The following is a 22,978-nucleotide window of genomic DNA, read 5'->3' on the forward strand; positions in this document are numbered from 1 at the left end:
TTTCAGTACAAAATAGTCTTGGTGTTTTTAGTCCATTTTCTGTTGCTAAAACAGACTACCTGAGACTGGATAAATTACAAAGAGTTAAGGTTTGTTTACCTCAAAATTCTGGAGGCAGGAAAGTTCAAGATCAGGAAGACGCAGTTGTGAGTAGAAGAAAAGGTGAAGAGAAAGGAGATGATGTACATTATAACAGCCCACTCTGGCAAGAAATGATCCATTTCTGTGAAAAACCAGTCCAGTCCCAGGAGAAACATATCAATCCATCCTAACCTAATAACCTCTTAAAGACTTAATCATCTCTTTAAAACTCCATCTTCCAAGGGCTGGGGATTTAGCTCAGTGGCATAAGCACCTGTCTTGCGAGCAGGCAGTCATGAGTTCAATCCCTGGTACCGATAAAAAGGAAAAACAAAACAAACAAAAAAACAAACAAAAAAAACTCCATCTTCCAGCACTCAGTACACTGGCAAACAAATTTCAACTTGAGTTGAAGCCTTTTTTAAGTCACACAACTGAAGAGTATTGAATTTCACCTTTGACTTAAGGAAGACACCTTATTTACCTCATTGGAAAAGGAAAGCTTTTCTTTATAAAGTTTCTCCATCCCATGTTAGCTTAAAGATTCTTTCCAACTTTGATTTCCAGAGTCTCTTCCCCAAGTCACTATGGCCTGCACATTCTATGAAAAGAGAAGGTGGTCAAGATATGACATATTAGGACACTTGATAGAACCAATCAGAGAAAACAAGATTCAGGATCCAAAGATCAGGTAGGCCGCAGAGTCTGTATAATCTGATTTACAGGGAATGGTCATGAGGAGATATGCGTCCTACTGGCTGGTTCAAAGCCACCTACTGAAAATGTGCTTCTTCCCAGATGTCAAGGTAAACCACAGAAAAAAAGAGCAACATGCAGAGTAACTGGAAGTCAAAGGTCCAAAGAGAATGGTGTTTTAAGATGAAAAGCTGCTGTAGGTAGGCAAATGCCTTGCTATGACTGACAGATATGAGAGTACCATACTCTTCAAAGATAGGTGGGTTAACATTTTAGCTGTCTGCAGTTACTAGCAGCTGGCACCTTGAATCGGAGACATAAATGACAGAAACACAGCTCCTGAGCTGGAACTGTAGAGAAGAGCAGAGAGCCCCCTGGATTCAAGGCTGATTTACAAGGCTAATGAACATGGTATTGTCATAAAAACCCACACAGAGACCACTGAAATAAAATGGAATACAGGGATATAGTTCCATAGTCCCATGCATGTATGGCTTACTGATTCTTGACAAAAGTATCAAAAACATACATTGGAGAAAGGATAGACTCGTCAGTAAATGGTGCTGGAAGAACTAGATAACCACATGCAAAAGGTTGAAATTTTACTTTTGTTAATCGCCCTACACAAAATCAACTCAAGGACCTAAATTTAAGCCCAGAAACTCTGAACTACCAGGAGGAAAAAAAACAGAGGAAACAGCTCAAAACATTGATAGACGTAACAGGTTTTTGTTGTTGTTATTGTTGTTGTTTTTGTATGAGACTGAAAAGCACAGGAAACAAAAGTTTAAAAAAAGCAAATAGTTTGAGATTGTATCAAACTAAGAAACTTCTGCACAACAATCAACAGTAAAGAGACAATCTACTGAATGAGAGACAAATTTTGTAAATTATTAATCAGATAAAGGATTAATGTCTAACTTACACAGAACATAAACATCTCAATAACGTAAAATTTTAAGCTGTGCAGGGGATGTGAATAAACACTTCCTTAAAAAGAAATGAAAATGGCCAATAAATTTTTGAAAACCTGCTCAACATTATTAATCATCGTGGAATTAGAAATCAAAATCACAATGAGATATCATGTCACTCCTAGTTTGTGTAGCTATTACCAAAAAGAAAAAAAAAATGCTGGTAAGAATGTGTAGCGAAGAGGGCCCTTGTAGACTGTTGATGAGAATGTAAACTGGTACCGCCACAAGCAATATGGACATTCCTCAAAAAACTGAAAGTATTTCTACCGTATGATCCAGCTATCTCACTTGTATGACTATATCCCGAGGAAATGGCAAGAACAAAGAGATACCTGTGCACCTATACTTGTTGCCTCACTGTTCATCATGGTTAAGACATTGGATCATCTAAAGGCTCCTCAATGGATGAGTAGATAAGAAAATATGATTTACATAACAATGGAACATTGGTCCACAGTAAAAGTATGATACTCTATCATTTACAACAAAATAAATGGAACTAGAAGACATTATATTTAGTAAAATAAGCAGAGTTGGGGGCTGGGGATTTAGCTCAGCGGCATAAGCGCCTGCCTTGAGAGCAGGCAGTCGTGAGTTCGATCCCTGGTACCGATAAAAAGGAAAAAGACAAAAAAATTAAAAAAAATAAGCAGAGTGAAGAAAGGAATTCCACATTCGCTCTCATCTGTGGCTATTCTTTAAAGTCAGTTGGAATGAATAATAGCAGTATCTAGAAGCTAGGAATGGTGAAGGGAGGGAGGATAGTGAATAATAGTTGAATAATAGTTACACAAACATTGCTATATAGAAATTGTAGTGTTCTGCACAACAGTGGGCTAACTATAATTCACAACATCCTATTATATTTATAAATTATAGATTTTATATTATAGATTTTATAAATACCTGTAAGAGTGGAACAGGTATCAAACACAAAGTAATGAGACAAAAGTGTTAATTATTCTTATTTGATCAGAACATATTATATACATGTTTTGATACATCACACTCTCCTCCATATGTGAAATTACTATATATTAATATATTTTTAAAAGGACCACTGAAGACCTATGTTCTTATACTCAATTCTACCATGAGCTTATGATATAAGATCTGCCTGGGATCAAACATGGCTGACTAGAGGTGGAGTCCTGTCAGAGGAATCCAAAGTGTGCTCACTGAAGTACTCTGTAGTATGGAGGGAATTACACCCTGAAACAGAAAATTAATCAGACAGACAGGTACATGTAGATCAAAACAAACATCTGGATCATACAGGAAGCACCAGCCGGGCAGTTCTGCCCTACCCTGGTCCCCATTCATCTGGAAGCAGCCCTTATGAAAGCATTCCAAACAGCCTGAGGGGATAAACAAGGACTGGAGAGCCTGGGCTTCAGGATCTGCATGTAGCAGCCCCTTCTTCCCATCATCTCTTCAAAACTCAGTAGGGAACTATGTAGCCTGGCGCCATCTTCACCAGCACTCACCAAGGGCAAGGGAAACCTTCCCTTCACAGCCCTCTGTCTGTGAAAACACGTCTGTGCGATGGGGAAGATTCCCTGAGCCAAGCCCAAGGACACCGTCAGATTCTGCCGGCTACCTGCAAGTAAGAATTTTTAAGATTGGGTTATTACAGATTTTGAGTGCACAGGAAAAGTGAAATTGTTGTGGCTGCAGTCAGAATGCAACTAAGGCAAGAAGGGAATTGTGTAAACACTCAGGCTTTTTGGCATACCAGTCATGTGTGGCTTGAATATATATTCTCTTGTTGGAGGATTTGATCTGGGTTCCTACTGGATTATTAGTTTTTGTTCATTAATTTGGTGTTTATTTTCTCTCCCCTTGCTCACCTTCCTATTTCATCTCAATAAGCTTCCATAGCAATACTAATTTCTTATGTTTTACTTGTTTCTACCACTTTTAAAATTGTTTCTCTCAAATGTTTAGTTCATTGTATTCTCTATCTGTCTCTCTCTGTCTTTCTTCAATGTTCTCTCATATCAGTGCTCCATCTTCTCTATTCTATTCCTCTGCTCTTCCTCGATGTATCTAGCACAGTTTTCGCTTGCCTCTTTCCCACTTTACAGGTGCACAAGAATGTCAACAAGTTTAAATAACCTTGAAGTTTTCCTCAATCCAAAGTACACCTCCTTCCTCTCTATATCCCCCCTCACTCCCCATAGTGTTTTGTAAAGCCTTCAACACTAACCATTTAATCCAACTAAAGACCTCTAAAATAATTTGACTTCATATCTAATTTTGTATTTGTATTATGATTTCTCATATCTATCTCTCCTTTTACTGACTTATACTCCTCATTTATTCATCCAACAATCTATTTCCTCCACATCTTACACATTGAAGAATAAATGCTAGTAACAATAAAATATAGGCTACAAATAATATTAATAAAATATGGAAATGTAAAAGCAAGGTTTATTAAATATATTTGATATATGATTGGATCTGTTGTTGCTATTATAACCAAGTATAATTATTTCCTCAAGACACAGGGAAAGCCCAAAACACTTAAATGGAATATCTGAAGGAGTCAGTACTATTTTTGGGCAAATAAATTTGAAAACATATCACCAGAAGGCAGTATCTAAATAAAATTTCTTAATATAAATTCCTCACCCTGCTCTCCCAAGGTAGCTCCAGGGTGCACTAATGAAGAGGAAAGAAACCCCAGGTAGCAAAGCTTTCCAAAATGATTGAGGAGTAGTTACAGAAACTTGGAAAATTCAAAGAAGACACAAAAATTTATGGACCTATTATCATACAAAATGACCAATATAGATTTGGGGGAAAACAAATTAAAAAATGAAAGAACTGACAAACCATTAATAATAAATTTATCAAAGATATATAATCCACTAAAAGGTGAGAGATAAAAGTACAGGATATAATAAATTGTATAGAATTCATGAAGTATAGCAATGATCTATGTAAAAACAGGATTTTTGAAATCAAGGAGAAATGGTCAATTATAAAAAATTACTCAGAAAAGCCTTAAAACTGGTAAGAGAATAAGAAAAATGCACCCAACAGCTACTAGATAACACCATGAGAAACAACCTAAGGCTAATTGGTATTATACAAACTAGAAGGTAATACATGTGGAATTAAAAAATTGCTTACAGGAATAATAATAGAGAACCTCCCAATAATGAGGAAAGATTTCAACATATAGGTAAGTGAGGTTTACAGAGCATCAACCAAGTATAATGAAAAAAAAAGAAAGAAATTCTCCAGGACTCATTGTAATTAAAATTCTAAATGCCCAAAAAAACCCAAAATTTTAAAAGCTGTCAGAGAAAATAAAAAAAAAATCACATACAAAGCTAAACACATTAGAATAAACAAACACTTCTCAGCACAAACATTAAAGACCAGAAGAGCCTAGAATGAAATAATTCCAGCCCTAAAAGCATACAACTTTCAACCCAGATGAACAAATCTGGCTAAACTTTGTTTCAAAATACTGGGAGAAAAAAGAGCATTCCATGAAAATGAGCAACTCAATAAATGTATTGATACCAAAGCTGCATTCCAGAAAATACTCAGAAATATCCTATACAGAGACAATAAAGCCAACAGTCAGAAATCCAGATAGAAATGAATACATTAAGCAAGACAAATAGATCAACAACAACAAAGCAAAACAAAGAAATCATTAACAGAAAAAGAGCACAATGGTGGAAACAAATCAACACCTTTCAGTAATAACTGTCAATGTTAATGGCCTCAACTCCCCAATTAAAGGAGACAGATTGGCACCCTGGATCAGAAAATACATTCCAACAGTCTATTGCATTCAAGAAATTCATCTAATTCAAAAATATATTTACAGAATAAAAATCAAGGGATGGAAGGCAATATTTCATGCATTAGGACCCAACAATAAGCAAGGGTATCAATTTTACTCTCAAACAATGGAAACTTCAAGCTAAAACTGATCAGAAAATAAAAAGGTCACTCTATATGTTAGTTAGAGAATTATCCAACAAGAAAAGATAACACTTATAAATATATATGCACCAAATACTGGAGCACCTGTTATCATAAAACAAATATTACTGGACATAAACTAAAAAAAGGCCTTGCTTCCAAACTGCTTTATGGAAAGCCAGCATCACTCTGATCCTAAAAATAGAGATGAAACTAAAAAGTAAAACTATAGACCAACCTCCTTAATGAACATAGATACAAAAGTCTTCAAGAAGATACTGGGAAATAGAATGCAGTATATCATCAAAAAGATCACACATTGTGACCAACTAGATTTCATCCCAAGGTGGCAAGGATGGTTCAATGTATACATATCAATAAATGTATGACACTGCAAAGACAGAAGCAAGGACAAAAACCATGATCCATAATATAAATAGATGCAGAAAACTTTTGAGAAAATGCAGGACCTATTTATGATTAAGAAAGGCTTAATAAAATTTGTGTCAGAGGATCTTGCCTGAATCTGATAAAACCATTTATGACAAACAAATGGATGACATCATATGAAATTGGGAACAACTGAAAACTTTTTTTTAATAATCATGAACAAGACAAGGATACCCACTATCACCACTTCAGTTAAACATAGTACTGAAAACATTGGTCACAGCAATCAGGTTAATGAAAGAAATAAAAAGGATGTGTACAGAAAAAACAGAAAAAATCAAATTAAATTTTTACAGATGATATGATACCATAATAGAAGACCCAAAAATTCCATGAAAAGACTCCAAGAATTAACATCCAGCTTCAGCAATGTATCTTGACACAAAATCTATGCACAAAAATCAGTAGTATTCATGTATACCAATAATTATCTCACTGAGAAAAAATTATGAAAACAATATCATTCACAATAGCATCAAGAAAAATTAAATACCCAGGAGGTAACCTAACCAAGGAAGTTGTAAGTCCTCTACAATGAAAACTATAGGTCTCTCAAAGTGGAGACTGAAGAAGTCATCAGAAAATGGAAAGATATCCCCTCTTCTTTGATAAAACCAACATTGCCAAAATGGCTACACTCCCAAAAGTGACACATGATACAAAGCAATCACAATCAAAATACCAATAACATTCTTCACAGAAATAAAAAAAAATCCTAAAATTTATATGGAACCAGAAGAGACCCAGAATAGCACAAACAATTCTGGACAAGAAGTAGGAGGCACCACAATACCTGACTTCAAGTTATATCACAAAGCAACAGTGATAAAAAAAAAAAAAAAAAAAAAAAACATGGTATTGGCACAATATCAGACTTGTAAATAAGCAGAACTGAATAAAAGAATAAAAACATCCTCAGGCACATTCAGCTATTTAGTCTTTGACAAAGGGGCCAAAAACATATATTAGCACTAAGATAGCCTCTTTAGCAAGTGGTGCTGTGAAATCAGCTGTCTATATGCAGAAGATAGAAGATGGACCCATATATTACACCAGGTACCAAACTAAAAATAAAAATGGATCAAAGATCTAAATATTAAAACAGAAACAATGAGTCACTGGAGGATAAAACTGGTAAAGCTCTTGAAGTCATGGGTGTAGGAAAGAACTTTCTGAACAGAGCTCCAACTGCACAAGAAATAATAACGAGAATCAACAAATGGAATTATATCAAATTAAAAGCTTCTCAAACATTCTGCTGGTGGACCCCACGAGGAAGTGTCATTGGTCTCTTTTCCAACTGCCATCCTGTCAAAGTCAGAATCTCCTACAGAGCACTGAACAGCTGTAAATGCTCTTCATTGGAGGACTGAACATTTGAAACAAGTGATGAGCATCTGATAAACCATTCCAAGTAATGAGGAACACTCCTGGACTGTATGGTAATGACATCCAAACATCAAGCATTACAGGGGCTTTGGGTTGTCAATCATGTCACTGTGGAGCAGGTGGATGTGCCATGAATGTAGACCTACATAAGGTGATGGAAGAATTGTGGAAACAAAGAAAGAGTTCTCAAGGAACATTTTCAAAGACCAGGGGAGCATTTAACCGTGAAGATCTTTGCTGGTGGTGTTAAAGAAGACACTGGAGACCATCACCTATGAGATTATTTTGAACAGTATGGAAAAAAATGAAGTGACTGAAAGCATGACTGGCCAAGGCAGTGGAAAGAGGAGGGACTTTGCTTTTGTAACCTTTGATGACCTCCATGCTGTGGATGAGACTTTCATTCAGAAATGCAATACTGTAAATGGCCACAACTGTGAAGTGAAGAAGGCCCTGTGGAATCAGGGGATGGCTGGCGCTTCATTTAGCCAAAGGGGTCACGATGCTTCTGAACACTTTGGTGGTGGTTGTGGAGGTGGTTTTGGTGGCAATGAGAGTTTTGGTCAAGGAGGACACAACAGTAGTTGAGGTGATTTGGGGGACAGTGATGGTGGAGGTCGTTATGGTGGTTGTGGGGATGCTTATGATTGATTCAGCAATGATGCAAGCAACGATGGAGATTATGGAAGCTACAGTGAATCTGGCAGTTACAACAATCAGTCTTCACATTTTGGACCAATGAAGGGAAGAAAATTTGGAGGCAGAAGTTCTGGGCGGTGGAGGCCGATACTCTACCAAACCACGAAATCACATGGCTTTGGTGGTTCCAGGAGCAGCAGTGCTATGACAGCAACAGAAGGTTTTAAATACTTCTAGGAACCTAAGATTAGCAAGAGAGGAAAGCCAGAGAAGTGACAAGGAAGCCACAGGCTGTAATAAATTTGTGAACTCGGCCAAGCACAGCAGTGGCAGGGCCTGGCTGCTACAAAGATGTGTTTTAGACAGTGCTCATGTGTATGGGCAAAAACCAGAAGCCTGTGTTTGGGAGTAACTGTGTAACAAGTTATTTTAGTTTCTGTTCTGTGGAAAGTGTAAAGGCATTGCAACAAAGGGTTTTAATGTAAAAATTTTTTGCACCTACACTGTTGATTGCTAAATGTAATGTCTGATCATGATGCTGAATAAATCTTTTTTTTAAATAAAAAGCTTCTTGATGGCAAAGAAAATAACACAATAAAGAGACAACCTACAGAAGTGGCAAAGGATTTTTGCCAGCTATTCCTCACAGAGAGAAGTAATATCTAGAATATATAAGGAACTTTAAACAATTAGACCAATCAAAATAAAAGACCCAATCAAAAATGGGCAAGTGAAATGAATAAACACTTCTCAGAAGAAGTACAAATAGCTAATAAACATGTGAAAAATGTTCGACATATCTAGCCCTTAGAAAAATGCAAATGGAACAGTAAGATTTCTTCTTACATCAGACAGAATGGCAGTCATCAAGAAATCAAATCATAAATGCTGATGTGGCTGCAATGAATAAAGAACCTTTCTACTCTGTTGGTACATAAACTACTCTAGAAGCCAGTGTGATGATTTCTCAACTAACTAAAGCTACAAATTGCATTTGACCCAGCTACTCCCTTTCTAAGAATCTTCCCAAAAGAGAGAAAAAATCATACTGCAGTGATACATGCATACCAATGTTTACAGCATTATAATTCATAATAGCTAAATCTGGGAACCAGCTTGTATGTCCATCAATAATGAATGAGTAAAAAATTGTAGTATTTCTACATAAGATAATACTATTTGGCTATAAAAAGGACAGATTTGAAACATTTGCAGGAAAATGGATATACGTAGAAAATATAATTTTAAGTGAAATAAGTCAGACACATATTCTTAAATACCCTACAGTAGCTCTCATTTGAGCAGGAAAAGTAGAAATAAAGAGCAAAATATAAGACGATAGAAGGGAACAGTGAAATAGATTTTTCACAAACCAGAAGAGGTCCAAGTGCCTGAGGCTAGGGCAGGGTGTGTAAAAAGATTTAAAATGTGTTACATGCATGCACCAAATATCCACAATGAACCTAAACAAGTGTTGTAAAAGTGAACTAATAAAATAATAACACTAATAGTGAAAATGAGTAAAGGGGATCTGGAGATGGAGGGAGGGGAATCAGTGGGGAGAGTAAGGGAAATAAAAAAGTATCAAGATAGTGTCCTGTGCTGCTCCCTAAGATCAATGAAAACTTCATGTACTTCAAACAGGTACTAAGAAAATATAATTTAAAAGAAAGGAAAGATCTCCCTGTAAATTCACTCCTTGTGAAAGAGGATACGGTGCGGATGTATTCCAGTGCTGTTTTATCATTTCTTGCTCATGCTGTAGAAGAGTTCACAATCTTGGTTACATGAAAGGAAGTATGTTCTGCACATCTAATGGGCACTGTGTGGGTGTCAATAGAAGAGCTTAAAAATTACCAGCCTAGAGTACTGTTTGTCAAATTTTAATGTGTTGACAAATCACCCGGGGATTTTGTTAAAATCCACAGTAGTTTTACTACTTTGTGTTCTGACCAACAGTGTAGAAGCATCTTCTTACGGTGCAGCCATGCCAACATTTGTTATTATTTGATTTCTTGATGGAAGCCATTCTTTTTGGACCTAGATTCAATTGGTCTATAGTGAGGTCTAAACATTTGTATTTCTAACAGGCACCAAGGTTATGCTGGTGTTGTCAGTCTGTGAGCAACACTATGGGTATCAAGGGTGGAAGAATATAAGGGGACCTTGCCCATGCTGGAATTCCATGAGCTTTATGTATAACCACTCTCTTCCCATCTTTTTTCAATTTATTAGGTCAAGACTGGCTTCATATATAGGGCTTTGATGGTTCTCTGATGGATCCAAGTAGAAAAGTTAGGAACTAGAAGTACCACTGTCCCCATCTGATGCCATATGCTAAGTCTACTTGCTTGTACATAACATTGTAATCTTGGCCTGGGTTTTCTGAAATGACCTGCTCTTGGCTTTGGTAGAACTTAGCACCATCTCAAAATAGTGGGCAGGGTCGATAGCAAGATCCTCTCTAGGATTCCATGGCATCAGAGTGGAGTAGTTTTCTATTCCATTTTCATTAGCGAGGCACGCTCACAAAGGCAGAGAAAGAGACACCACTGAGAGGAAAAGGTAATGAATTCACATGGGAAAATCTTCCACTGGTTTTGGCATCAACGGACCAATTCAGTTTACTTTTATGTTTTCATGAATGACTGCCTTCCACTTTGGCTAGTGAGCCCCTGTTGCTTGGCACCATATGCCAGCACACAGGACCTAGCACAGAGCAGTGCTCGGTAAATATTTATCAAATGAAGGAGTCAATCTAGCAACTAGAGCAAAAGTTTTCATAAGGGAGACTTCTTTGAGGGGATTCAGCAGGAGGAGGAACAGAAGCAGCGGGAACCAGGGAGTGGGGCAGCATGCACTCCCTGGTCCTAATTGTCTGAAGTGTCCCTGCCCTCACTCTCCCCTTTGTTGTGTCTTGTAATCACAACAGGATGCACCTGCTCTGACGTGGGAACTCTAGCTGAGTAGAGAGGAAAGCTGATACAAAGCCCCTGTTAATTAAAAAGTATCTGTAACTGGAATAGTTTTCTAGCTAATACAACACAACGTGCCCTACGTCCTGATGGCTCTAATCTCTATAGGCTAAGAATACACATTGAACAGCCTTTGGATTATCTGTTAATCTGGACCCAGAAAAGGAAACAAGATCTGTCCAAAGTTGCCCACTTGTCTGTTATTTACCCTGACGAAGCCAAAAATTAAACTGACAAGTAGCCAGATGGTCAAGGAAATAAAGTACATTTTGTACATATTTGTTAATGTTTGAAAGCTTTTTGACTCTAATTTGCTCTGGTTCCCTATTCCTTGGCCCTGCCTACCTCTAAATGTCTACCCAAGTAACACCACCCATAGCTGGAGCATTCATTATAATCTATTCAATGATTTTTACCAAATTTTGTGAAATCTAAGAATTTGCAGTTTGAAAGAGGATAATGACTAAAGCAGTGAGATGGATTGGAGAGAAGATGAGTGGGAGGAGAGTGAGATAGATCTCACCTCTGAGTCACCTAGGTAACCCATTTGATGTCTCTGCCATGCCTGTTAATTGGGGCCCCTCGAGGCCCACCACACAGATTTGCCATGAGGAGATAAAAAGTACCTGACATGATCAACCAAAATCTATCATTCTATAGTGGCATTTTGGGAATAGTTTGGGAACACTTTGTCTACTGAAGTGCTGAAGCACATTGGAGTTGATCTCCGTTTAGCTTAAAAGAGAACTTTTCTGTTTCCTCTTGGCCCCACTTAATAACTTAGCCTTCAAACTGGACAGCCGTTGTGTCAAAAAGACCAGTGACACTAGCTAGGATTCTGTGAACTCAATCAAGAGATGAGTGCTCCCCTGTGACCAAAGACTGAACTGCAGCACAGGGTGGATTGACTGCCTTGTTTTCCAGAAGCAGCAGGGAAGATATTTAGAAGAATTTTCGAAGAAGATCTAAATTCTGCCTGAAGTTTTATTAATTTTCTCCCTGAAAATTAGCAACTCTGGACTAAGATTCTTGATAGAGCTCCATTTGGGTCTGTGTGCAACAAAGAGTAGCTACTAATAGTTCTTAATGACGAGTAAATGGATTGCTCAGAATATTGCTTATTTAATGAAAAGTAATGGCCAGCTCACTGCAGCGAGGAGAATGATACTAAGTGGCCTCTTCATATGCATACTTGTTTTAATGCTGGCCTTTATCAGAACACACACTCGACAGACCAAACAAAAAGGACTCATCCTCACCGGATAACAGCCACTACAGAATGTACCCAGAAATTGCTTTCAGTCCATTTCCCAGTGCTCCATGGTGCTTGTAGCTACTTCTCCATCTCTATGTACTTCTAAAGTCTGAAGACCACTGGCCTAATGGAAATGGACCAGAGAGTAAGGAAGTCTAGCCACCCCTCAATCAAATCTCTATTGCGAAGCAGGATGATGTCAATGATAACATCAGTGTCCTCATTTGGAAAATGAAGGACCCAGACTCAAGGCCAGTCCTTGAAACTCTGAGTTTTAGTGCCCTTCAATCCCCTTCAGTCATAAATGGAAAGATGGTATTACTGAAGCACACTCTTAAAACATTTTGATGGGTTTGATTAAAAATAAAATATGTTTTGCTGCCTTCTGGTCTTCTGCAGCAGGGCAGAGTATAGGCATAAACTCTACCAGTGTTCGTGGCTAAAAAGCATTTGAGAATTGCTACCCTTTCATTATCTTTTTACCAAAGTATTCATGTACTCATAATATAATGTTCCCCCATTTTGGTGATGTGAGGAGTCTGTTTTCTGGGATTCTTTAGTTCATTCAACATATAACCAACAAGATGTGACAGGACTGGCTCTTCCTGGAATCCAGTCTAATTTTCCAACATGGCAGCAGCAACCACCACCACAACAACAACTCCTTTGCTCTCAGAACTGGAGAACCGTGCTCTCCTGTAAACACCTTAACCAGTTCACGATCATGGTCCTTTCTGTTTTTTCTTCCAGCAGGTTGCCTTCATCAGCCTCACTTTTTGTGATGCTACATTGCTACAAACATTGCCATAAATAATATTTTAAAATACTGTAAAATAAAATAAATCTCTAATTCATATAAGACAAATGACAACAAAGCAAATAGGCACATGGGGGATGATTGTAATAAATAAGGGAATGTACATTAAACCAAAAACCACAGTGAGGTACCCTTCTTTGTTTGGAAAACTCCTGGCTTTTGCAGGAACCCATCTGCACAGTAAGTCTGCCTATATCTAGAAGTGTACTGAATTTACTCCTCTTTTGTCCCTATGGAAGTGTAGGAGATCTTTGTCTCAGGAATTACCAACCACCAGAAGGCTGTGGCTTTTTCAAGGCACTGCCCATACTTTACTTATCTCAGTGTCCACATCTCCTGGCACAATGTCTAATCTATTAGGAGCTCAATAAACACATATTAAATGAACACCCTGTACATACATGCTATTCAGCAACAACCACAACAACAAAAAGGAAAATGACACTGGCATTGCTTTCAAAGGAAACAAGTATAACCATCAGTTACTGGTGTCATTATGTACTGTACAATATTTTTAGTGCTAAAACCATGAAGTGTTACCAGCCTCACACCCAGTAAACTTACCTCTATGAATTTCTCCTAAAGCAATAATTCAAAAGAAGAAAATGGGTATATGGCCAAAGGCATTTATAATACTACAATGGGAGAAACATTGAAATAGCTTAGCATCTGGCAATAGGGAGATCATTATGTAAAGTATAATATATCAGTCTGATATAATACCAGAATATATTGAAAATGCTAGATAAGAAATTGTGTAACCAGAAAGAATACTTATGAGACATAGGAAAGTTTCAAAGAGGAATTCAGCATAATATTTATTACGAGTACAACTAAGTATGTTAAGTAAGCATATAAATAAAGTTTAAAAGGAAATAAAGAGAATTGAAAACAGTTGTATTTAGATTTTTTTTTTTGTACCTGGGATCAAACTCAATCTCATGCTTGCCAAGCAGGCACTTATGCCGCTGAGCTAAAGTCCCGGCCCTGAAAACAGTGGTATTTAGTTGCTAGAAGTTAAAAAACATTTTCTTTTAAAATAACCTTTAATGTGGTTATACAACTATTGTAATATTTTAAAGCTAAGTTATAAGTAGACACTGTCATAAAAACAGATTGCATTGCTGAAATTCATCTATAAGTCAGATGTCTGATACACCGAATATTATACGTGGTGGTTATAGAGAGACTTAAAGTATTTCAAAATACTCTGATATAGTTATAACTAAAGATGGTACTTCCAATAGAAAAGTAGGCTAAAACTACAGTGTTGCAATAAAATAAAAGACATTTTTACATCTTTTGAATGCCTATGGGACTGAAGGAAAAGCAGATTTCATTAAAGACAAGGAAAATAGGCAAGTATTTTTGTAGAGATCCTAAAAACATTTTAGAACTGTTTCAATGACATCAGCAGATTAGGACATTGGCTTGTTGTATAACTGTGAATTTCTCCTTGATTCAAATGCATCACTTGATTGGGGTCATGATTTTTTTTTTCTTTTAGAAACACAAATGACAGAAGTACAGAGAAGCATAGAAAGGACCCTTTTCCTTCTTACCTTAAAAAATACACTAAATATATTGAATGAAATGTTAAAAACTTAAAGGCATCAAAGTTTTCGCAAATGTATTGGCAGTTACTGGGCTAAAATGTAAGCAAAGATTCGAACTCAGGGCATTTACTGCAGTGTGAGGCTTTGTGACTTCCTGACAAGGTTGTGATGGAGGAGTAAGCTCACAGCTACCCAAGGTGGGGAGTTTGATACTGATTATATAATCACATTGTTCCGTGGGTTTAAAAAGAAGGGGATAGATGAAAATATGGGGACTCTATCTACAGTCTGTCTAATCTATCCATTTATCTATCTCAGGACAAGAATAAATGCAGTTAGTGTTCTAACATGTAATAGTTGTCTAAAATTACAGGAATATGACCAAAACATTTCTGAGCATATATGCTGTCATTTCAGAGTCAAACACTAAAATAATAAAAATAACATCTCTAACTTTCAGATGAGGAGAGAGGAAAACCAAATGATAAAATAGATTAAATCCATCTAAAATAATTAGGACAGAAGCACCAAACAAGTGGTACAAATAAATACAGAAGATCCCAGGTGAATAGAAAGCACAAAATAGTATGATAATTATAAATCCAAATAAATATTATATCAAATGTCAGTGGCCCAAAACTTCAGCTAATAAGAAAGACGTTTGGACTAGATTAGGCCAAAAGATCAACTAAACGCTGTTTATAAGAGACATCAGAAAGGTAAAGATACAGAAGACAAAAGTAAAAAAATATGGAATAACATGTGTCTTGAACATGCTAAAGAACAGAAATTCAATGGAGCTACATTAGTACTGACATTGAGGTAGAAAATATTTGCAAAGATGAAAAGGACCACTTTTGTAATGATAAGCTTAAATCATAAGAATGAAGAATGAAAACATCATAACCTCAAAAGTGTGTGAGCAAAGGGCTTATAAAAGAAATAGAAAAGCCCACAGAATTGGTAGATTTTTAGTATATGCCTTTCTTCACAGAAAAAGTAGGAGCAAACATTAGGAAAAATTTTAAAAGAAATACACGTAACAAAATTGTCATAGAGACAAAGATCTTGAACCCCAACAATTTAAACATACAACTTTCTGAGCATGCATGAAACTTTTCATTTAATTTAAGCCTCAGCAAAATTTTGACCTGAACAGCTACATGATTCACTTTGTGTTGCAGCAATGCAATAAAATTAAAAATCAAGAAGCAAAAGATAACAAGCAAGTACACTTGCAAATAGAGAAAAACAAAGTAGGTGAAATTATAAACTATAATGAAAATTAGAAAGTAGTTTGAACCAAAAGATAATTTTCACTATCCTTAAATAATCAACCACAATGAGAGGCTACTACACACCCATGAGATTGGCAAGGATTCAGTGGTTGGGGAGACTGTGGAGCAGTGGGAATAGTTTTGCACTGTTGGTAGAAATGCAAGTTGAAACCCCAGTTGCCTATGTAAGCATATGCCTGTACCGTATGACCCAGAAATTCCACTTCTAGATATATGTGTGTGTGTATATATATATATATATATATATATATATATATATATATGTTTTGTGTGTATGTCCTATGAGATGTGTGTTGTCATTTTGGAATAGCTGCAGTTGGAAGTAACCCCAACATTGACAGTAATGACACTGAAAATAATGCTGATGATAATACGGTGCATTAACAAGCTATAAAATAGTATTTGTAATGATGATGATGCAGACGGATAAATTGTAGAACCCTTTCACAGTGGAATATTGCACGTCACTGGAAGTGAGTGAACTACATGGATAAGCACAAACATGGATCAATCTCACAAATAAAAGGCTGAGTGAAGTATGCCATTCACAAAAGCAATCTTTGTATTTAATGAAGTTTGTGAAAAGCAGGCAAACAACTGCTCCTTTGAGTAGTATTACTAGAAAGATAAGCCCAGGAATGATTACCACAAGGTCATGTTGAGGTTCCCTGTGGGGGAAGAGTGAAATGAGGAAGATGGCTGAGGAAGAAGTAAAGGGAGCTGCAAAGCCTTTGGCCCTGGTCCACTTCTAACTAGGGGAAAAGTCACACAGGTGCTCTCTAATGTGATCCTTGACATATGGTGGGCTGGAGGAAGCTCAGTGGTAGAGCATTAGCCTTGTATGTGAGAGGCTCTGGGTCCCATCCTCGGCACCACAATGTACAAGTGAATAAATAAATAAACCTATGTTTTATTCACTTCCGTATGTGTGATATACTTCATGAAATTAAGTATATTAAATATTAACTTAAGTATATTAATTTTTAAAACAGGAAAGAAATAGTTTGCTTTGTCTTTAACTTCTTTTTCCCCTGCCTCATCAAGGATCCATTAAATAAATACAAGTTCCTAACACTGTTGGAAGAAGACACTGGAGAGTCAATAATCAGAAGCCAATGTCTCGGTCTCAAATCTTTGGTGTTACAAAGGACAGGAAACCCAGCACAAATGGGTACACATAACTGACATGGTTAGAGGCAGATTTAGCCTCAGGTGAGGCTTGATCTAGCAACTTCACAATGTCATCAAGATTGTCACATGGTGCCCACTACGTACCGGCAAATGTTCCCCTCCTGGTCATAAATGCTTGCAGCAGCTACCAAGCCCACATCTTCAGACCAATAGAGGAGGAAGCTTGTGCCCCAGAATTCCCAACAAATGTTCTAATGGGACCAGCTGAAGCCTGAGTGCGTTCTATCCTCTGAGAGAATCAGAACGTTAGTAAGGAGAGTAAATTATGTAGCTGGGCTTGGAGTGGATAATGAGCCCACCATACACACTCCAAGCAGATGGTTAAAACTTGTATCTTCAACTATGAATCAGGATGTGTTGTAGGAGAAAAAAAAAAACCAATGAAAGCTACAAACGCAACTAAAATATTTCTATATAGCTCCTGCTGTCATGGTGTATAAATTCTTGGGGACCAGACAATAAACAAGTAAACACATAAGCAATGTAGTAAATGCTGTGCCAATAATGGAGTAGAATAAAAACTCTACAAAAACAGGGAATTCATCTGTCTTGCTCACAGCCTTATCCCTCTTGCCTAGTCCAGTGCCTCCCCAGTAGATAGTAAGCCCTCAAAAGCATTGGTTGAGCTGAGTTGTACTGAATCGTAGGCAACGTGAAGTGACGGTTACTGCTCCTAGTCAGGTTCTCTCTCTGGCATACTGTCATCTGCATGCTTGTGTATGCACCATTCTTTTTTTTTTTTTTTTTTCTTTTTATCGGTACCAGGGATTGAACTCATGACTGCCTGCTTCCAAGGCAGGCGCTTATGCTGCCGAGCTAAACCTCCAGCCCCTTGTGCACCATTCTTCTACCCCGGGACACACTCTTTCTCCTTCTGTTCATCCTCCATATCATTCCCGCCCTTCCTCAAGCTCTGTCCTCTGCAGTCTTTCATGACATTGCCTCTTCTCACTGTTCCCCTTCCTGACCATTCCCTGCCTTCATCACGCCATTTATGAGCAATGTGCCTTTTATCTCTGCATTGGAGTCCATCTGGAAATGTTCTGTATACTCTTTAGGCAGGCAAATTATAATTATTTTATATTTGCATGTATTTTAATCCAAAATGGAACATAATTTTTCCTATAGCTAGGCATTGCCTCTTGTCCTACTAGCTGTATGTAGATTAGGTAAGTTATTAATCTGCTTTGAGAGTCAGTTTTCTTTTCTGTAAAATGGAGTGGTACTTCTTTCATAACAGATTTTGACTATTAGATCATTTATACCATTAGCAGGCTTGGGTGAGTCTGACCAAAAGCAAAGGTGATTCAGATGATGATTATGAAGACAATTCCAAATTTCCTTCTTTTTCCAACTCCTTCCTTCCTCGTTGAGCCCAGTTAACAGTACATGACAAGTTCTAATAATAGCTACACTGAATTGTTCAAAAATTCCCACTCTGGAGAAGTTCCTGCTACCCTTATCCAGTCCTGTGGCTCAGAACATGGAATTTCTTGAACATATTTTCCAGAGCCCTTCATCTCCAAAGCTGCAAGCTTACCTGTCTTGCTTGTTCTCGATTAGTGTGAGGACCCAGATACCAGCCCACTGAGAATTCACTGTCTGTAGGAAGGCACTCGTTAAAGCACAGTCAGCTTAGGCACTGCTGAGACAGGTGCTGGGCCTGACAGCAGCAGCAGCAGCAGCAACACCCAGATACAGTAGCCAACGCCAACCATCAGTCACAGCTGTCAGTTACAGCCTTGGCACTGAGACCAGACTAAGGAGCACCCAGCATAGTGTGGCCGGGTGGCTGAAGAGATGCTCAGTAGTTTTCTAATTGCCTCAGATGATGGTCCGTGTGTGCCTGGGTGCTGGCCAAGATGCCACTTTGAAAGGAGGTGGTACTATTATGCTAATCCTTGTACAAAGTCCCTTGGGTCATAAAAGACCAGATACTTCATCTGCCACAGAGGAATGGCAGCAATTAGGGCAAACACGACGCCATAAAATGGTTGGTATTATTGGAACAAATGAGGACTCTGTCTCTGGATTAAATCACCCTGGACTTTTGGGGAGAGGAAAGCCCTGCCTGCATCAGTTCTGTTTACTTTTTGTGCTTATAGCCCATAATTGCTTGATTAGATCCCTCATGAGCACGTTCTTCCCAAGTGTGAAGAGGAAAATGGATAGGCTTTTCCCAAGTCCTGACTTTTATTCCAGCGAACATGCCAAGATTAGACCGCACTTAACTATCTTTTCAGCTCCAAATTTCCTTGCATAATAATTTTGACCCGCCTCAAGTCCATCTCTTCCAGCACTACTCTCCCCTCACAGGTCCAGGCAAGAATCAGGGCTTGGAAAGGTCACTGCTAAGCCTAGGTGGAATGAGCAAAGCCTGAGGACCTGACCCAGACATATCATTGTTAAAAAATCTGTTTGAGTGTGTTCCAGATGTGTCCATGCCAATAGTTAACAACAGAGGTTGGGCAACAAGATTAACTTGATTTTAAATGTTGCCATTACTATTTATATGACTTTCAGCACACACTTAAGTTCTCCTGGAAAAAAATAGGACCTACCTTAGGGAGCAGCTGTAAGAATCAAACAAAATAATCCATGGATGGTATTTGGCATGGTGCCTGGTACAAATTAAGTGCTCAGTGAGTGTTAGCTCTTATTATAATTACTGGCATGGGCAGGGGAGTAACTGAGGACAGTGGCTTTGGCAAAAAAAAAAAAAAAAGTGGAAGGAAATTAAGCTATCTATCATTAGGGCCCGCATATAGGTGCCTAATAAGGTTGTCCTTTGAGTTACAATGGGTAATTTTATAGACCATAAATGACCTAGAACATCTGCAGTTTTAAAAAGAAAATAATATATCCTACAAAGCCTTAGTTGTCAGCATTCAAAAGGTAAATTTGGTTCCTTCTAGCTCCAAATCTCATCTTGCCAACTAAGAGTTTAACTGGGCAAATTATTCTGACTGGGTATAAGCAAATTAGCATCCCAAATAGTGTAGAGTCACTATGGGCCAGCGTCCTGGCCTGATGGTCTGGTGGCAGGGACATGTAAGGTAGGTTTCTGACCCAGTCCCATCTCCCCTGTTGATCAGTGTGTTAATCTCACTCCTCCAAGAATCACTTGCCAATACGGAAGGAAACATGCAAGGATTTCATTGAAGGAAACACAAGTGAGACAGAATCAGCTGCAAACAGCCTGAGTTTGCCATGTAAGATTGACCCCAAGAAGTCAAGGAGTCCAACCTGGCAGAAGATTTCAGAGCACAGCAGCTGAGGCTCATGATCAGTTGCGCTCTTTGGAGCTGGAACAAGGCCACAAACACTGTCTCGGTCACTATAGTCATGGACATGGAACAAAATGATTGTATTTACAGATGACACTGTGATACAATGCTCCAAATCTCATCTGCCAGGTTTTTGAGTGTTTTTTTTTTTTTTTTCAAAGCTGAGCATATCCCAGATCTTTCTCATTTCATTTCTCTCTCTAAGATCACTGTGGTTACAAAAGAAATTAAGTATAGAGGAAAACTTGATGGCATGAAAATGAAAGGTATATTTTTAATTTAAGGAAAAATAGGTTAAAAACCCTGTGCGTAGAGAATAATTTCATTAAAACTTTTGCATAGGAAAATATAGAAAAAGATAAATGTAAAAGCATTAGCAGTGGTGGAGTGAATGCTTTTTGGCATCTTTTCGTGCTTCTGTGGCTTCTATTTTTCCACAGTGAGTTATCTCTGGGATACTGCCAATGCTTTTGGTGCCGTCTTCTTCAAAATCCCTAGCACTTGCGTAATGTACTTCTCAAAGGCTGGGGGCATGGCCCTCACTGGCATGGCCTTTATGTGAAAGAATGAAATGACTTGTCATCCTTCAACTACTTTCTTGGGTTTTTTACTTTTGGTTTTCATTTGTGTGGTACTCGGAATTAAGAGCCTTGTGCATGCTAGACAAGTGCTCTTTCCCTGAGTCACATCCTCAGCCTACGCTTTTTCCCTCTTGAATTGCTTCCAACAATTGATACCTGTTAATACCCTGCCAAGGCCATCGTGCCTTGCTGCTATCTGGACCTTTAACCTAACTTGAAGCTAGCACCCCTGAAATTCCCTTTTGAACTTATTAGCAGTGACTATAGTTCCGGGGATGTAGCTGGCATGTGCAAGATCCTGAGTTTGATTCCTGGAACAAAAAAGAAAGAAAGAAAAGAAAAGAAAGAAAGAGAAAGAAAGAAAGAGAAAGAAAGAAAGAAAGAAAAAAGAAAGAAAGAAAGAAAGAGAAAGCAAGCAAGCAGTGAAGATACTAACATACTTCCCCTGCCTCCTCTGCTTCCTAAAGACAATGAGAACAGTAATCACTGAATCAAGGGCTTACTACCTTGTCAGATATTGTATCAAGTAGGTTCAATGTGTTGAGCCATTTCATTCTCTCAGTAACTCTGTATGTAGAGTACTATTCAGCAGGAGAAACTGAGGCAACAGAGAGGTGAATTCAGTGGACCCAGTCTACCCAGTCAGTGAGGGACAGGGACAGGATGCGGGCCTACCTTGGCCTGGAAAGAGGATCATCTGCTATTTCTTGGACCTACCTCCTAATCTTTATCTCTAATAGTTGCCTGCTCTGGCCCACACCCAGGGGTCTGGGGGTTGCAATCTATAAGCAACTTTGCTTCAGACAAGTCACTATAGGAAATATCCAGCTGTGACATTGGGCAAGTTCTCTAGCCCCTCTGGGCCTTGGTTTAGCCATATGTAAAGAAGACTAATTGTCCTTGGCAGTTTGAATGAAATAAGGCATAGGAGTCACTAGAAATAATAATGCCAATTTCTAGCACAGGAATACCATTCATCAAAGAGATGGAAATGTGGAGACTTTTAAACTTTCATTTTTAGAAATGAGAACAAGACTGTGTTCAGAATGGATTTACAGAGATGGCAGCCTCTCTGGGCTTTGGGCATTTGAAATTTGAGAGAGTGAAGGAGTTACATGACCAGGAACTCCGGGATGCTATGGAAGTAAAGAGCAGCTTCCACAAAGGAGGAGACCGGGGAAAGGGCCCAAGACAACTTCCAGAATGAGGGAATGTTCCTGCTGAATTGTGGATGGGAAAGGGGTGACTGGAAAGGGCTCAGGACATTATAGACACAGAAACCACGTATCTCTGGGTAAAGGCCCAGAGATAACATTGACATTTTCTTCCTCTCTATCTTTAGGATACTTGCCATGTGATAGACCCTATCTTAGTCACTTTCTGTCTCTGAAACACAATGCCTGATACTCATTACTTAAAGGAAGAGAGTTTATTTTGGCTCAGTTTGTAGAGATTTTAGTTCACAGTGTGTTGGCTCCAAGGTGGTTCAGTATGGCAGAGGGGTATGGTGTAGAAGAATTGCTCATGGCATGGTGGCGGGAAGCAGAGCGAGATGGAGGGAGGAGGGAGATAGATTCCTGTAGGCCACGCCCTCAGTGATTCACCCCTTCCAATCAGGCTTAACTCTCAACTTCACATTTACCTATGATCCGTGGACTAATTCACTGAGGCGTATTATACCCACATGATCCAATCCCCGCCCCACAGCCTCACCTATGAGCACATGAGGCTTCAGGGGAGTATTCTAGATATAAACTATAACTGACACTATAATAGGTGCTTTCTGTGTGCTATTTCAAATCTCAACAGAAATCTGTAAGGCAGGCATTCATATG

At 38.3% G+C, this 22,978-nt stretch overlaps 1 pseudogene; it reads left to right on the forward strand.

Annotated features, from left to right (window-relative positions):
* Positions 1–809: 809 nt before the first annotated feature.
* Positions 810–8,420, forward strand: LOC100725166 (heterogeneous nuclear ribonucleoprotein A1-like; annotated as a pseudogene).
* Positions 8,421–22,978: the final 14,558 nt, after the last annotated feature.

This window comes from Cavia porcellus, unplaced genomic scaffold, assembly GCF_034190915.1.
Source record: "Cavia porcellus strain 051 isolate PalLab524CR breed Dunkin Hartley unplaced genomic scaffold, mCavPor4.1 scaffold_3, whole genome shotgun sequence".
NCBI classification, from domain to species: Eukaryota; Metazoa; Chordata; class Mammalia; order Rodentia; family Caviidae; genus Cavia; species Cavia porcellus.